We start from the raw sequence: 16,281 nt of genomic DNA, 5'->3' as shown, positions 1-16,281 counted from the left end.
GGAAAGTCACAAATCAGTTAACAGGAACTGGGGGGAAACACAGACAGTGGAGACGCATGAGGCCTCAAGTAAATGTAAATTGGGGTGGCTGTTTCTTACCTGTGTGCTACTGAAAGTATTGTTGTATGACTGTATCCCTGTTGTCCGTGTCGTCCCCGTCGTCTTCCTCCTCTTCACTCTCCACAGGCTCCACAGCTGCAACAACACCACCATCTGGACCATCCTCTTGCAGAAAAGGCACCTGGCGTCGCAATGCAAGATTGTGAAGCATACAGCAGGCCACGATGATCTGGCACACCTTCTTTGGTGAGTACATGAGGGATCCCCCTGTCATATGCAGGCACCTAAACCTGGCCTTCAGGACCCCGAAGGTCCTTTCTATGATCCTCCTAGTTCGCCCATGGGCCTCATTGTACCGTTCCTCTGCCCTGGTCCAGGGATTCCTCACTGGGGTCAGTAGCCACGACAGGTTGGGGTAACCAGAGTCACCAATTAGCCACACACGGTGTCTCTGTAGCTGTTCCATCACATAAGGGATGCTGCTATTTCGCATGACATACGCGTCATGCACTGACCCAGGGAACTTGGCATTTACATGGGAGATGTACTGGTCAGCCAAACAGACCACCTGGACATTCATCGAATGATAACTTTTTCTGTTTTGGTACACCTGCTCACTTTCTTTGGGGGGAACCAAAGCTACATGGGTCCCATCAATGGCACCAATGATGTTGGGGATATGTCCAAGGGCATAGAAATCACCCTTCACTGTAGCCAATTCGCCCACCTCAGGGAAAATAATGTAGCTCCGCATGTATTTCATCAGGGCAGACAACACTCTGGACAAAACCTTTGAAAACATAGGCTGAGACATCCCAGATGATATGGCCACTGTTGTCTGGAAAGACCCACTTGCCAAAAAATAGAGTACTGACAGAACCTGCACCAGAGGGGGAATCCCTGTGGGTTGGCGGATGGGGGACATCATGTCTGGCTCCGGCTGGGCACATAGTTCATGTATAGTTGCTCTGTCAAGCCGGTATGTAAGTATGATATGTCGTTCTTCCATTGTCGACAGGTCCACCAGCAGTCGGTACACAGGAGGATTCATCCTTCTCCTCGCAAGTCCCAGCGGACGGTGCCTAGGAAGGACAACATGGAGCACAGAGTCAAGCAACCCACAGGTTAGTTCACACAGCTTGCACAGTACACAAATCGCTATGCATGGAACGGCTTGTATGAGTGGCAATGCAAGGCCTAGGCCTGTGTGACGCAGTAGAAATCATGCCATGTGGGCCCTTGAAATGGCGGCTGCCTGACCTGTGAAGTGTGACAGTGGGATGTGAGGTCACTGCGCTGGCGTGGCACACCGTGGCGGTAGGCGGTCGAAGACCGCGGCGCAAAGCAGCATTGGTTAACATTGAACCCTATGGGTCTCAGGAGCCAATGACAATGTGCGCCGGCGGTTGCGGTACGCACCGCCGCGGTACGCACCGCCACCGGCGTGGCCGCCATTTTCTATCTGATTAATCACTCGAGACCTGATCATCCACAGGAGAGGACCTATACTGCAAGTGCTGCTGTGACCTCGGTCTGGGAGATACAATGGCTGCTGCGACTGGGGAAAGGGCCCCTGCCTTCACTGCCGAAGAATTGGAGAAACTTGTTGATGGGGTCCTCCCCCAGTATGCGCTACTCTACGGTCCACCAGACCAACAGGTTAGTACACAGGGTGCACGTTGAATGGGCTATGCCTGTGTTGAGTGGGGTGTATGTAAGATGGTGGGGAGGGGAGCGAATGAGGAGTGCAACGCACGAAAGATGAGAGCATGTGCCACATGGCAAGGTTGGGGAGGGGGGGGCACTCACATTGACCAGGCAGAAAACTGATGCGATTTCCTTTACCACCCTGTACATGTCACATAGGTCAGCGCCCATCAGAAGATCGACATTTGGCGTGCCATCGCCAAGGACGTCCGGGCCCTGGGGGTCCACAACAGACGGGGCACCCACTGCCGAAAGAGGTGGGAGGACATCCGCCGCGGGACCAGAAAGACTGCTGAGTCTCTGCTGGGGAAAGCCTCCTAACGTAGGAGGGGTGCCAGCCGGCAATTGACCCCCCTGATGTCCCAGATCCTGGCGGTGGCCTACCCCGATCTGGATGGGCGCGTGAGGACATTACAGCAGACACAAGGGGGTGAGTATCAGCACATTCTGCTATCTTTGCGCGCAGTGAAGGTGTCTGGGTGGGGGAGGAGGGCTGTGGCTATCTCCAGGCCAGGGCGCATTCTGTAGGGTAGGCCCCTCCGTTAGACACGCCCCTGTGCCCCGTCCCCCACCTCTGTAGGGTGCCAAGTACAGCTAGCCATGGTCCGGCCCCACCCATGTGTGCATTTGTCGTCCATAGACACGTAGGCCTAGTCACAATAAATGAGTAGTGTACCCCCATTGCGCGGCCTAGTTCAGGGGGCTTCTGTGTCTGTCCTCTCTGCCAACGGTGTTGCCAATGCATGCACTCAACCTGTCTTCATTTCTCCCCCCCCCCCATTTTCTTTGTCTTCCTGTTCATGTGTGCATTAGCATCATCAGGCGGAGGAGAAGTGGCATCGGCGCACAAGGGAGCTGCATCTCACATGGCCCCGGAGGGCCACACAACAGACTCCGAGTACACCAGTGAGACGGAGGGCGAGTTGAGCTCCACAACGGGGACCCGTGGAGACGTCAGCGACACTGACACGTCCTCGGAAGGGAGCTCCCTAGCGGTGGCGGCAACATCCGTGCCCACCGCCACAACAGGTACAGCCGCCACCCAGCGCACCAGCCCCGCCCTCCCAGCAGCCCCTCTGCCTTCGCTCCGTGCCCGCTCGCCCAGGAAGGCGGGCATCTCCTTCGCCCCAGGCACCTCAGGCCCTGCCCCAGTTACCCCTGCTGCCCTCAGTGAGGAGGTCATTGACCTCCTCAGGACACTCATTGTTGGGCAGTCTACCCTTTTGAATGCCATCCAGGGTGTAGAAAGGGAGGTGCATCGGAGCAATGCATACCTGGAGGGCATTCATTTGGGTCAGGCTGCCCATCAGCGATCGTTCAACGCTCTGGCCTCAGCACTGACGGCAGCCATTGTCCCTGTCTCCAGCCTCCCTCTTCTGACTCCCTCCCCCAGTCCCAGTCTCCTGTTCCTCTGCCTATCCCATCCACACCATCAGACCAGCCTGCACACACCTCTACACCCAAGGGCAGCTCATCCAGACATAAGCACCACAGATCCCACAAGCATTCACCCAAGCAACATCGAGATGCAGACATGCCAACAGTCACTACCACCTCTGTGTCCCCCACCTCCTCATCTCCCTCCTCCCTCCCTGTGACGTCTCCACTCACACATGCATGCACACCAGCATCAGCCAGTACTTCCATCACCAGCACACCCTCCAGTACAGTCCGCACACGTGCAGTCACCACCCCCACTGCCATTTACACGTCCCCTGTGTCCTCTCCCACTGTGTCTGTCACCCCCTCTTCCAAAGCACACAAACGCAGGCAGCCACCCACTCAACAGCCATCCACCTCACGACAGCCTCTGTCACAAGCACCTGCACCCAAAGACAGCACACTTGACTCTCCTACAACCACATCCTCTTCCTCCACTCCCATACCCACTACAGCTACCCGTCCCTGTCCTTCCCAAGTCGTTTTCCTTTCCAACCTTGAGCTCATTCCAATCCTTGACCCACCCCCTCCATCTGGTAAGAGTAAAAAAAGCACCTCAGCCACCACCAGCCCTGCATCTACTGTGACCATAGTGCAGGGCTATTGGAGTCCACCAGATCCTAGGGCAGGAACATCGGCCAGCAGCAAGGGGACAGCCAGCCCCCCCCCCTGGGAAGAGGACAAAAAAGAAGAAGGCCCGGCGCGACAAGCCTGAGACGGCTGCCACCAAGGACAGTAGCATTGCCCCGTCACCTGCCACATCATCCAAGGGAGGCAAGGGCCACAGAGCTCCAGCGAAGGAGGGCAAGGGCAGCAGGGCGGAGAAGTCAGGCAGCAGGCGAACTGCCCAGGAGGGCCCCACCAGCCTCATTCCGGGTGTGACGGACGACACCCACGGGCCCAGGACTCCATCACAGGAGGGCGCCGCGACCGCAAGTTCGGATGGTGAATGAGCGGGAAGTCTTGGCCAGGTCTGGCTCCCTAGACACACAGGACAAGCACCGCTGAACAGGGCCCCGCCGGGAGGAGCACCGCTGAACAGGGCCCCGCCGGGAGGAGCACCGCTGAACAGGGCCCCGCCGGGACAAGAACCGCTGAACAGGGCCCCGCTGGGAGGAGCACCGCTGAACAGGGCCCCGCCGGGACAAGAACCGCTGAACGGGCCCAGCCGGGAGGAGCACCGCTGAACAGGGCCCCGCCGGGACAAAAACCGCTGAACGGGCCCCGCCGGGAGGAGCACCGCTGAACAGGGCCCCACCGGGAGGAGCACCGCTGAACAGGGCCCCGCCGTCTCAAGCACCGCTCCGCTGGGCCCTTCATCTCTAGCACCGCTCCGCTGGGCCCTTCCTGTCAAGCACTGCTCCGCTGGGCCCTTCATCTCAAGCACCGCTCCGCTGGGCCCTTCATCTCAAGCACCGCTCCGCTGGGCCCTTCATCTCTAGCACCGCTCCGCTGGGCCCTGCCGTCTCAAGCACTGCTCCGCTGGGCCCTTCCTGTCAAGCACTGCTCCGGTGGTCCCCGCCGTCTCAAGCACCGCTCCGCTGGGCCCTTCATCTCTAGCACCGCTCCGCTGGGCCCCGCCGTCTCAAGCACCGCTCCGCTGGGCCCTTCCTGTCAAGCACCGCTCCGCTGGGCCCTTCCTGTCAAGCACCGCTCCGCTGGGCCCTTCATCTCAAGCACCGCTCCGCTGGGCCCTTCCTGTCAAGCACCGCTCTGCTGGGCTCTTCATCTCAAGCACCGCTCCGCTGGACCCTTCATCTAAAGCACCGCTCCGAAGGGCCCCGCCGTCTCAAGCAACGCTCCGCTGGGCCCTTCATCTCTAGCACCGCTCCGCTGGGCCCCGCCGTCTCAAGCACCGCTCCGCTGGACCCTTCCTGTCAAGCACCGCTCCGCTGGGCCCTTCCTGTCAAGCACCGCTCCGCTGGGCCCTTCATCTCATGCACCGCTCCGCTTGGCCCTTCATCTCTAGCACCGCTCCGCTGGGCCCCGCCGTCTCAAGCACCGCTCCGCTGGGCCCTTCCTGTCAAGCACCGCTCCGCTGGGCCCCACCGTCTCAAGCACCGCTCCGCTGGGCCCTTCCTGTCAAGCACCGCTCCGCTGGGCCCTTCATCTCAAGCACCGCTCTGCTGGGCCCTTCATCTCAAGCACTGCTCCGCTGGGCCCTTCATCTCTAGCACCGCTCCGCTGGGCCCCGCCGTCTCAAGCACCGCTCCGCTGGGCCCTTCCTGTCAAGCACCGCTCTGCTGGGCCCTTCATCTCAAGCACCGCTCCGCTGGGCCCTGCCATCTCAAGCACCGCTCGGCTGGGCCCTTCATCTCTAGCACCGCTCCGCTGGGCCCTTCCTGTCAAGCACCGCTCCGCTGGGCCCTTCCTGCCAAGCACCGCTCCGCTGGGCCCTTCATCTCAAGCACCGCTCCGCTGGGCCCCGCCGTCTCAAGCACCGCTCCGCTGGGCCCTTCATCTCTAGCACCGCTCCGCTGGGCCCTTCCTGTCAAGCACCGCTACGCTGGGCCCTTCCTGTCAAGCACCGCTCCGCTGGGCCCTTCATCTCAAGCACCGCTCCGCTGGGCCCCGCCGTCTCAAGCACCACTCCGCTGGGCCCTTCATCTCTAGCACCGCTCCGCTGGGCCCTTCCTGTCAAGCACCGCTCCGCTGGGCCCTTCCTGTCAAGCACCGCTCCGCTGGGCCCTTCATCTCAAGCACCGCTACGCTGGGCCCTTCATCTCTAGCACCGCTCCGCTGGGCCCCGCCGTCTCAAGCACCGCTCCGCTGGGCCCTTCCTGTCAAGCACCGCTCCGCTGGGCCCCGCCGTCTCAAGCACCGCTCCGCTGGGCCCCGCCGTCTAATGCACCGCTCCGCTGGGCCCCGCCGTCTAATGCACCGCTCCGCTGGGCCCTTCCTGTCAAGCACCGCTCCGCTGGGCCCTTTATCTCAAGCACCGCTCCGCTGGGCCCTTCATCTCAAGCACCGCTCCGCTGGGACCCACCGTCTCAAGCACCGCTCCGCTTGGCCCTTCCTGTCAAGCACCGCTCCGCTGGGCCCTTCATCTCAAGCACCGCTCCGCTGGGCCCTTCATCTCAAGCACCGCTCCGCTGGGCCCTTCATCTCTAGCACCGCTCCGCTGGGCCCCGCCGTCTCAAGCACCGCTCCGCTGGGCCCTTCATCTCTAGCACCGCTCCGCTGGGCCCCGCCGTCTCAAGCACCGCTCCGCTGGCCCCTTCCTGTCAAGCACCGCTCTGCTGGGCCCTTCCTGTCAAGCACCGCTCCGCTGGGCCCTTCATCTCAAGCACCGCTCCGCTGGGCCCTTCATCTCAAGCACTGCTCCACTGGGCCCCGCCGTCTCAAGCACCGCTCCGCTGGGCCCTTCATCTCTAGCACCGCTCCGCTGGGCCCCGCTGTCTCAAGCACCGCTCCGCTGGGCCCTTCCTGTCAAGCACCGCTCTGCTGGGCCCTTCCTGTCAAGCACCGCTCCACTGGGCCCTTCATCTCAAGCACCGCTCCGCTGGGCCCTTCATCTCAAGCACTGCTCCGCTGGGCCCCGCCGTCTCAAGCACCGCTCCGCTGGGCCCTTCATCTCTAGCACCGCTCCGCTGGGCCCCGCTGTCTCAAGCACCGCTCCGCTGGGCCCTTCCTGTCAAGCACCGCTCCGCTGGGCCCTTCCTGTCAAGCACCGCTCCGCTGGGCCCTTCATCTCAAGCACCGCTCCGCTGGGCCCTTCATCTCAAGCACCGCTCCGCTGGGCCCCGCCATCTCCAGCACCGCTCCGCTGGGCCCTTCATCTCTAGCACCGCTCCGCTGGGCCCTTCCTGTCAAGCACCGCTCCGCTGGGCCCTTCCTGTCAAGCACCGCTCCTCTGGGCCCTTCATCTCAAGCACCGCTCCGCTGGGCCCTTCATCTCTAGCACCGCTCCGCTGGGTCCCGCCGTCTCTAGCACCGCTCCGCTGGGTCCCGCCGTCTCTAGCACCGCTCCGCTGGTCCCCGCCGTCTCAAGCACCGCTCCGCTGGGCCCTTCCTGTCAAGCACCGCTCCGCTGGGCCCTTCATCTCAAGCACCGCTGGCCCATTGACAGTGCCGGTTCTGTGTCGAGCAGGGCTTCAGGAAGCACTCTGGGCACCATGCCTCCTGCAATAACAGTGGAGTCGGTAATCCATCTGATGGACTGTGGCTTTGCACTCCCCAGGATGGTCCAGTGGGCAAGCCTCCCACTGTAGACACTTGAGAGACTGTGGCTTTGCACTCCCCAGGATGGTCCAGTGGGCAAGCCTCCCACTGTAGGGACTTGAGAGACTGTGGCTTTGCACTCCCCAGGATGGTCCAGTGGGCAAGCCTCCCACTGTAGGGACTTGTGAGACTGTGGCTTTGCACTCCCCAGGATGGTCCAGTGGGCAAGCCTCCCACTGTAGGGACTTGTGAGACTGTGGCTTTGCACTCCCCAGGATGGGACAGTGGTCATGGAGGCCCCTCGTGGATCTGGCGTCGTGGACTCATGTGGCTGAGGTGCCCCCCTTCCCTTCCCCCCGAGGTGCCTGTAGTTTTATCATCTGATGCCCCTGCAGTGTTCTCTCCAATGGTATCTGGTCTCCTGTGTGGGCTTTGCCCATGTGTTTGTGCACATTGGCCCACGGACTATGGAACTTTGACGGAATGTGCAGGACTTTTTGACCAAGGATATATTGTTGACTATGTTCAGTCCTTATTTTTGTATCTTTTATATGGCATATTTGCCATTCCTTCAATGGAGCTATTTATACATATATTTTATAGATCATTTAAATTGTGTCTTTGCATTATTCCAGGGGGTTTGTGTGGTGTCACTCTGACTTGTTGCTCGGCATTGGGGTGTAGGTATTTGTGGTGGGGGGGTGGGTGTATGGCGCATGTGTGTGCCCGTAAGCTTTCGTCCTCCCCCCTCGCCTGTGTCGTAGGTGCAGTACTCACCGTTGTCGTCTGCGCCGGCGTTCGTACTCCTGGTAGATGAGCAGGTAGACAATAGCTGGTAGGATGTGTAATTCGGGCTCCATGCTGTCCTCCTTCCTTGTGGAGTGTGTAGAGGTGAGCGTTTTCCCGTTCATAGTCTGTTTCCGCCGTGTTTTTATCGGCGGGGCTCCAGCCCCGGAAAAGGTGGCGGATTGGTGAGTTGTGATAGGGTGGGCGGTACATTGTCTGCCGCCTGCCTGTTGGCGGTGACCGCCGCGCTGTTTGTCGGTCCCGCCGTGGCGGTCGGAGTGTTAAAGTGGCGGCCTGTGTTGGCGGTTCCCGCCAGGGTTAGAATTCCATTTTTTTGACCGCCGGCCTGTTTGCGGGTTGGCCGCCGCTTTATCACCGACCGCCAGGGTCAAAATGACCCCCTATGTCTGTCAGTGAGGCAGCCACTACAATCATGGCATAGCCAACGAGCAGTGATGTTGAGTTGGATTTGTCCCTTTCGTAAAGCAGTACCCAATCGTTTCAGGAAACAGACTAAAGTGGACAGAAGCTATAGCCAGATCTTCCCAAAGTTGGAGCTGAACAGGAAGTTGAGCTTTCGGTCAAGCAAGAACCTCCTCTTTTAGAATCAAGGGCTTCCAGATCTCCAGCAAGAACAAGGAAGGGTACTACTCCACCATCTTCTCCAAGCACCACTTCTGACGACGACGAGAGGGACATGGAGTGGATCCTGGCAATGTCCAGTAGATGCCAAGAGAGGCAAGGGAAAAGAAAAGTTCCAGAAAGCCTTAGAATCATGGAAGGGGATGACCCAGTCACTGTGGAAGCTAGCACAGAGGAGTCTGCGATTACTATCCAACCTGGTCCGAGGGATGTGGCACAGACAGCACCACCATCTCCTATTATTGGAAGGCCCCAACAGTGGCCTGCACCAGCCCCTACCTCAGTACAAGTATGCACTGCAGAGGCAATGGACACACCCATGACCACCTACATCCAGTTCTTCTTCAGGAATTGGCAGTGGCCCAATTAGAAAGTACGACTCCCCAGTTTGGGACCTTTTTATGATTAGCAAAGAGGAGGAGAACATTGCCATATGCTCCATTTGCCATGTGAGTGATTGTTGAGGTAAGCCTGGTTCACACTATGGTACTGGAGCTCAGATGATCCATATGAAAAAACATCACACAATCCGGTGGGAGCAGCACCCTAGACAAACAGCTTAACTTGGTCACGGTGGTGAAGGTGAGAAAAGCCAGGAAATATCAGCTACGTATGGTTAAATCACGGTGGAAGGTGAAGAAGAAGAGGGTGAATTCATCCTCACGCAAAGCAGCCCTGTCCCCAGCAGCGTGCCAGAATCAGCCGCCTCAGTGACTTCACAATGGCACAGGAAGATTCAGAGTCAGATGGAGACACTGCAGCAAACGGTGACTGTACCACCACAACGCACATTGAGTCTACCACCACCTACATCTGAAAAGTTGCCTGCCTCAGTGGCCCCAGAAAAGAAGAAAATCCAGAATACAATTACGGGCATGTTTAGGCAGGAGGGGCCCTACGACCACAACCACCCAATGGTACGTTTGTACAATGGGAAGCTGGCAAAGCTATTAGCGATGGACCTCCTTCCTTTTCCCTTTGTGGAAAGAGTGGGATTCTTAGAGTTTGTGGCAGCCCTCTGGCAGCCCTCCACCCAAAAAAGAAGGTTCCAAGCCAGATATATTTTGCCCAGAGTTGCTGTTCCAGTGCTGGATCACGATGTGCTGCAATTGGTTGGACAAGCTTTGCAGCAAAGGGTTGTCCACATTATCCACCTGATGACAGACATGGGGACCAGTGTTCAGGCGACTGATTACATGTGCATCACTGCACACTGGATCTCTTTTCTGTGGGTTCAGCAAAAGCTATCTATAGGTCTTGGCCCTGAAGAAATTTCTTAGAGCATTTGGCGGCGTGCAACAGCAGCCATGTTTGCCCTGGAGAAGTCACACACAGCTGCAAATATCTTGGAGGAATTTAATAGCAAGGTGTCTGAATGGCATGGACAATGGCAGTAACATAGTCTGGGCTGTGGCAGACGGTGGCTATTACAAGGTCCTGTGTTTGGTGCACTGCATCAACCTGGTTGTGCAAGACTTTCTTAAAAAAGAAGACATAGTGAGCAGCCTACCAACCACCTGCAGATGCATCTACACTCATTTCAGCCATTCTTTTGAAGCCCAGAAACAGTTGCAGATTATTTAGCATGATGACAGAGTACCAGTTAAAATCTTGATACAGGACGAGCTAACACCTTGGAACTCAGCCTATTATATGTTGCAACATCTGTTTGACCAGTACTGTCATTCAAGGAGAAGTCGATGCAATTGGGAAATCTATGACCATGGATGTGGACAAATGAGGCCTAGTCAAATGCCTAACACAGAAGCTGCTTTTGAGATTTTTACACGGAAAGTTAGCAAGGAGGACAGTACAGTGGTCCCCGCTATCCCGTTTTTGCATCTGCTACAGGAGCAGCTAAAGAAGGTGTCTGTAAGGTTTGCGTTCATGGGTGTGAACAAAAACCCAGAAGTGTGTGCCTTGGTTCTAGCCTAAGTTGTAGCTTGACTTGTAATGCAAGGCTGCAAAATGACATCACCTCTTCCAAAGAGTACATCTGTGCCAGCCTACTTGATCCACTCTACAAAAACATTATTCCCGCTATAATTCGTTTTTCTGAAGGGGATGTTTCAGAATACAAGGGGTGGATTGTTGTGCAAACAGGAGAACTAGAAGAAGAACGGCTGGAATTTAGTGTCCCCCTCTGAAGTTCAGGGGTGCCACATTCAACTTCCAGAAAGGGCACTCTTGTCACACATCTGCCAGCCCTACCAACAAGAAAACCGGCGATAGGAGCAATTGCATTGGCTTGGTAACAAGTGGCTAGTCTTAAGTCCAGTACAGAGGTGCATGAATAAGTGGTCGAGCAGGTGGCAGCACCAGCCACCATCCAGAGGATGTTCCCGGAGTATCTGGATGACTATGGGGACTCCGGAGAGTGATGTGGAAAGGGGCAGATGTGGATCAAAACCCATTGGTGTATTGGCAAAGGAAGATGCATAAATGACCAGAGCTCAGCAGAGCAGGCAGGCAATACATTTTCTGGCTTGTCCTGTAGCCAGTGTGTCTGCTGAACATGAGTCAGTGTGGCTAGTGCAGTTGCTACAGTGAGAAGAACCAGTCTCACTCCTCAAAAAGTGCAGATGTTGACCATGCTCAAACTGAACCAGTATTTTATATCAGTTGATTACACCATTCCTGAAACACCACAAGAGGAGGAAGAGGATGATTGGTCAGAATGAAGCATGTTAGCTGACCAACTTCTGGGTGAACCACCAGAGTTTGAGGACGTACTCTAATTACCAGATGGAGTGTGCCAGTACTACCACAGAGCGTTTTCATTATTACTTGTTCAGCTTATTTTGTCTCTCTTTGTTTGCAAAAAAATATGTGCTAGTGCAACATTATGTTTGTGTTGGCTTTATGCTGCCCTAACATTGATTTTATAGTCACATACAATCCCGGATTAGAATTTGACCCGTGTGCAGTGAAAAGCCCACACATGCCCATCACGACGTGGGAGCTACTGCCTGCCTCCCTCACATGCCATTGCCTATCTTATTTTTACAATACCTATCATGGCCACCCTAAAAGATTATTGATTAAAAACTGCCAGTTCCAATGTCTAGTTCCAATGTTGGATACTATCAAACAGGAGGTATTTTGTTCAACCAATGCACTTGAATTGGAAGAGGTAACTAAATAACTATTGCACCAATGAGTGGTGACACATTGATTGATTGTGATTGTGAATTTGTGAGTGATGACTGTTGTATGTGGTGGCTGACAGTGAGGGAGTGAGTTCAACAGAATTGTAAAGTTGTTTCTGATGATTTGCAATGTTTGGGGGCTGATGGATGATCATTTTTTCCTGAAAGTGAATGGCCTTTCAAAAGTAGTGAACTTTACTGGCAGGATCTACCCCTTTTTTCTGGTTCCTCATAAAAACCTGAAACTTTAGTTACCAAACACAAATCTACCCACAAATACTACTGTTCTGTTTCTCTATTTGGTCTTCAACAGTAATGTAATTCAAAAGTCTACCTTGCTCGGTTTGGGACTGGGATGGAGTTACTCTAAATCTGTAAGAGCAGAATGGAAGGATTCAGGCTATAGCTAGAAAGGAGAATGTTTTTGACTTCAAAGAGAACCCATGATGATAGCGAAGACTCTGAGGCTTAGCACTCACTCAGCTCTGTGAACTTGAGAGAGGTACTTTGATTTGGAAATGTTGCTGAGAATGTGGTTGCTGCATTGCTAGCTCAATCATGAAACTCTTCTTATGTTATTGCTCTGCCTCTGAGTCTTCTTGGTACAATCCTGACTCCTCATGAAGCCTTACTTGTTTTTGTTAGTCTTTTGTGTTTACTCTATGATATAGATACTGTTTTTTTTAATACACAGGCATTCTCCTAGTCCTCTCCTCCACAAACAAAACTTGGAAAGCTCAAGACTCTAGCTTACCACCGGCCAGATTCAGACAGAAACCAGAGTGATGGACATTCTAAGAAGAATGGAGATGCAGCACCCAATTTGGCAATACAGTATCATTTTCCTTTTAATATTCATAATTTTTATAACCGGAAGGGTTACATTCAATCTTCCATATTTCAAAACTAGAGTAGACGACACTCAGGATAAACTATCTGGGGTCTCTCGGGGGCAGAAGGGCTGTTTCCGATGAATTTACTGAACTGTGTCAGACTTTCTTACTTATCCCTTTGTTTTCTTCCACAACAGATTGATGATGGTGTGCTGCTCAGGGCCCCAACAAATATTGTTGTGGTTTCTTTTGTGTAGTGCTAGTCTTTGTCACATCTTTCCCACCAAATCCCCATTCCCATCCATTCATTGAGCCCCTAGCTGTGTGATTTATTGAGGTGTGACCTAATTTTACACCATGAATGAATCACGCACTTACTGGGGCAGATGTTGTGGAAGCAAAACCAACTCACTGCATGACCTTCTACCTTTTCTTATCTGAGCAATATTCCACACCAGCCCCATCAACATCTTCATTCATGCCTTATGTCTGTGTTCCGTAAATACTTAACCTGGTCTAAACACTCTTGAGTATGAGCCCACTTCCGACTCCATGATCTAATTTCCTAAGTTTAGTTTTATACTATAGCTCCTCACCATTGCTCAGAAGAAAGTGAAATTGTTATATTTTATTATCAAATTAGTACTTCTTTGTTGTGTGTCAGTACTGTCATTGCGGTAGGTTGGTGTCAGTCTTCCTACAGTTATGATATATGATGATGACCTACTAACTCTCTGTTTTCTTTCAATTGAGTTGACAGTGATGACTAGCCCTTTTATTAATTGTGTACTTAGAGTTTGCATAGGGAAGTGGCACCTTCTGCCAAGTTCTGTCTTCCTTGTTAGTATGATAGCCTGCTACTATCACTACCTACCCACCACCCCCTTAATGTCATCTTGGGAAAACCCTGCATTAAGGAGAAGTTTTCTGAGGTTCTTCTATTCACTGTAGGAGAACTATGGATTGAAGTGAACTTGTTTAGATAGTATATAACTCCTACTGAAGAAAATATTGTCTGTGCATACTGGGTTTTTGTACCAAAAATAGGCAAGGGCAATCATCCCCTAGTGGTCAATAAAAGTGGTAGAGTGCAATAGAGCAAGGGTCTAAGTAAATGACTTACACTTTTTTTGAAGATTAAAAATAACAGGCTACACTTAAAGACAGCAGTGCAAACTAAAAGCCTAAAACACCAAAATAAAGATTTGAGATGCAAATGAAGTAAAACAAATCCTCTTTATTATTTAAAAATAGAACACCCTCCCTCTCTACCCACAACAGTCCCACCCCTCTCCCTGAACAAATATAACCCTGTCCTCTAAAAGTCCAATGAAAAGTCCAAAGTGAAGTCCGGCCCAAATCCCTTCCTACCCTCTCCAACCACAACAAGTCCCTATCACCAAAACAAACATTTTTTTAAAAGGGTTTAAGAAAGGGCACAGTCTATATGGGTCCAGAGCTGGTCAATGCTCTGCTCTATGTTGGCGAGATGGCTCTCCATCCGGTCCATCCACTGCAGGATGCGTCAGAGCAATGCCCTGGTGGAGAGGGAGGATGCATCAGCAGGTGCAGTCAGGAACCCTAACTGCTGGCAGCTGTGCGGTCATATACTGGCCGAGAGGCTGGGGGCTGGTGTGCTAGGTTGCTGGGTCCAGGATCTGAGGCAGCTGTCAAGCACTAACCTGTTCGCCCCACGGAGACACAATGTTGACCAAGCTGCTTGTTCCCAGTTCCAGCTAAACGTTGCATGCCTTCCACTTAAATACACATGATTGGCACCAAAATGTCCTGGGGTAAAGGAGATGGATGAAAGAAGGAGAGAGACACTGGAGTCGAGGGCTAGATCTGGACGCCAAGAGATGGTTCTTGAAGAGCCGGTCTTTCCTATGATAAATTACATATCAGTCAAATAACTAATGTTTCTTAACCCATGTATAATCCACTGTTAAACTATGATGTGCAAGCTAGATGCACCTGTTGAGGTCACCTTTCCCAGTTTTAATGGCTCTCCCTCTCTCTAGGAATTTTCAGAAACTATGTGGATTACCTGTAATTAAATAAGAGCCTTGAACCGCCTATACTGTTTATAACTTCTTCCATTGTGATCCCAGATTAGTCTCCCGCCACCTCAATTAATCCTACCTAGATGTTCCTTGACATTTAGTGGATATCTTGCGTGTTTCACCTTGATGAGATTTACCAAGATACTGACTCACTCAACTCATAGACATTTACATAGGCAATAATATAATAAGAACAAACTCTCAGGGAATTAGATTCTCCAGATATTCATGGGTTAATCATTGTACTGTGCAAGTATTGCAAGAAGCACAATTCAGTGTTTAAATCACACTGAAAACATAAGGTTAATATGAAGGATTGCAGTTCACGTTGTATTTCTATGAAAACATAGGGTTAATTAATAGCATTCAACTTCATGAACAACCGGCTTATTACTTTCACATCACAGCGTAATTTTGAGCATGGCAAAGATAAACTTCAACTTCGTATAAGTGTCAAACACAGAATGTTCCGCATCACCAGCAACAATTTGAAATAATGCAAATGCCACTTTGAACTCAGCGATAATAACCATATTCACAGTAAATCGCATTGCTAACAACAATAGTAATGCCACATTAAACTCAGCAATAATAAACGTATTCACAATGTATTGTTTTTTATAATAATTGTTCAATAGAAACTCCTTTCTGTGGCATAATGCAAGTAACCACAATAACTATTATAGCATGACAAGCGGCGAACATCCCAATGACCTTAAAACCCAAAGATGTGCCCTTTTAGGCGCATCACATTCTGGAACATTCACTTATTAAGTTTTAAGTCAGCAAGTATCAAGTTTTAGAAATAAGTGTTCTTAAATTGTGTGCAGCATGTTATCACTTTTTTAAGGGTTAATTCCCTTGGTCTCTTCTTCTTCCAGAAAAGTATTCCAAGATGTTAGACAGCACAGAACATGAATATCAAAGGAGGAGGAGCAGACATTCCTTCTCTGCTGCTAGTGACCTTTATAGCAAGCTATTCACTCAGTCTGGGTGTGGTTTAAATACCTGCTTCATCCAGCCACATCAAGTCTGAGTCATAGGGAGCCATACTCAGTGATGCTGGGGGCTTGTGCAACACGTGTTCCAAAACAAGCATTGGTCTCTAACAAGCATTAGTTCCAACAAGAATTGGTCTCTGCAAACAAGCATTGGTCTTTGTAAATAAGCATTGGTCCCTACAAAGGTAAATGATCAACTCAGAAGTTTTTTACTGGGGCATATGTGGGTTTGCAGCGCTGACAGCAGCTGTTTCGGCCTCTTTCTCCTCCCGACCACTAGGTGCTGGTATTATGCCAGAATATTCCCCAGCCTCTGCTGCCACATATGGGCTGCTATCTCCTGCCTACTTGGTGGTGGTCATAGGGCCAGAGTAGCTTTATTGAGAAAAAGAAGAATAACAATAGACAAATTGTAAACAATGCTTTGAACAAACACTAC

The sequence above is a fragment of the Pleurodeles waltl genome, chromosome 9 (genome assembly GCF_031143425.1).
Source record: "Pleurodeles waltl isolate 20211129_DDA chromosome 9, aPleWal1.hap1.20221129, whole genome shotgun sequence".
NCBI lineage: Eukaryota > Metazoa > Chordata > Amphibia > Caudata > Salamandridae > Pleurodeles > Pleurodeles waltl.
The sequence above is the reverse complement of the archived record's forward strand: the minus strand, read 5'-3'. Positions refer to the sequence as shown.